The 1,616-nt window shown below is 39.1% G+C and overlaps 1 non-coding gene across 1 annotated transcript; it reads left to right on the forward strand.

Annotated features, from left to right (window-relative positions):
- The first annotated feature begins 303 nt into the window (after nt 1-303).
- On the forward strand, nt 304-494 carry LOC138781834 (U2 spliceosomal RNA). Its single transcript, XR_011361553.1, has one exon. It is a non-coding gene; the product is annotated as a U2 spliceosomal RNA (small nuclear RNA).
- Nucleotides 495-1,616: the final 1,122 nt, after the last annotated feature.

The raw sequence follows: 1,616 nt of genomic DNA on the forward strand, positions 1-1,616 counted from the left end.
CCTCTGGCTATTCATATCAGGATGTATACAAAATACTTTGCACCAAGACAAAAGAAAGCCCTTTAGCACCACCTCTAAAGCCCCTATTACATGGGGTGACTTGAGGAGCAAACTAGCGTTGTCAGCATTTGTTGAAGGACAAATGACTGCAACAATCAGCCGACATTGTTCATGTCGGCTGATCGTTGCCTTCTATTATACAGAATGATTATCGTCCGTAGCGCTCGATATCAGCAGAATACAGCCAATAATCATTCCATGTAATAGGGCCTTAAATGTCTATCCTATAATCCTCACTATTGCATTGCTTCTTGGCCTTTTGGCTAAAATCAAGTGTAGTAGCGGTTCTTGTCAGTCTAATATCTGATACGTCCCCTATCTGGGAACCATATATTAAATGGATTTTTAGAACAGGGAGATGGAAAAGAAGCTTGCTCTGTCCTCTTTAGGCATTGACTTGGTATTGCAGTGCTTCCAGGTTCAGTGCACCAAAAAAATAAAAAAATATTAATCCCATCACATTTAACCCTAAACATGATTCCTTAAAGGATATAAACATATATTTAAGATTCTGCTCCCATTTCTTTCTTATATCAGTGCAACTGACCTACTACACACATGACCCTTGGCATTTAGTAAGTAATATCAGACATACAGATGTTGTGTCATCTTAAAGGTCACAACGATGAGACAACTGTATAGATCCACTATAATGATTATCATTTTGCTATTGCCACAACTCCTCCACTGTGTGTGTATTTACTGATATGGCTGCATATCTCTAGGTGGGGTAAAGAATATATATACAATTTATCTGAACTTATATGAAATTGCCCACTAACCATAAGTGGGGTCACTATGGGCTAAACCAGTGAACATACCCTGAATGCCACATTTTCTGTATAATACATTGATACATAAGCTACACTTATTAGCAAAACAAGGTCCACAGAAAAGGAAATTGATGAAACCACTAAATTTATTGAAGTGACTGAATTATGTGAACTAGCAGGGCTCTGTAATAAAATAAAAAGTAAAGGATGTTTGTACAGAACGGATGGCAGATTAGATTGCTGTGTTACAGAACTGCCAGCGTGTCTGCATCCTATTAGGTGTGTCAGGCTCTTAAAATTGTTCAAGGAGCATCAAGTTCACACCCAGATTTTCCTTTTCATTCCATAAACCCAAGTATCAATCACACTTATCCATCAGACTCCACCTAAAGTCTCCCTGGACTCAGCACTATGGAGAAACCTAGCAGGAATTTTCCTGATGGAAATGCAAAGAATGTGACCCAGCACACTCCTCCGGCAGCTGGCACTATATGCTGCTCTCATACAACTGCATGGTATATATAGCATCAGCGTTTGTGACATTTTTACAGATGATCCTTGGACCATCTGCCACAAAGGCTTCATGACGTCTCAAGTGAAACAATAACAGATAAACAAGCTGGGCTCTGCCCATCCACTTCTATGCCTGTAAAAATTACTGGAATATCCAGCTGTCACATTTTCTATACTATACTATCTATCTAGCTATCTATCCATCTAGAGTCATCGATTAATTGAGCATCAGAAATCTGCATGCAATGTTATGACCTTGGTTCCTCATTG

This window comes from Dendropsophus ebraccatus, chromosome 1, assembly GCF_027789765.1.
Source record: "Dendropsophus ebraccatus isolate aDenEbr1 chromosome 1, aDenEbr1.pat, whole genome shotgun sequence".
Taxonomy (NCBI): domain Eukaryota; kingdom Metazoa; phylum Chordata; class Amphibia; order Anura; family Hylidae; genus Dendropsophus; species Dendropsophus ebraccatus.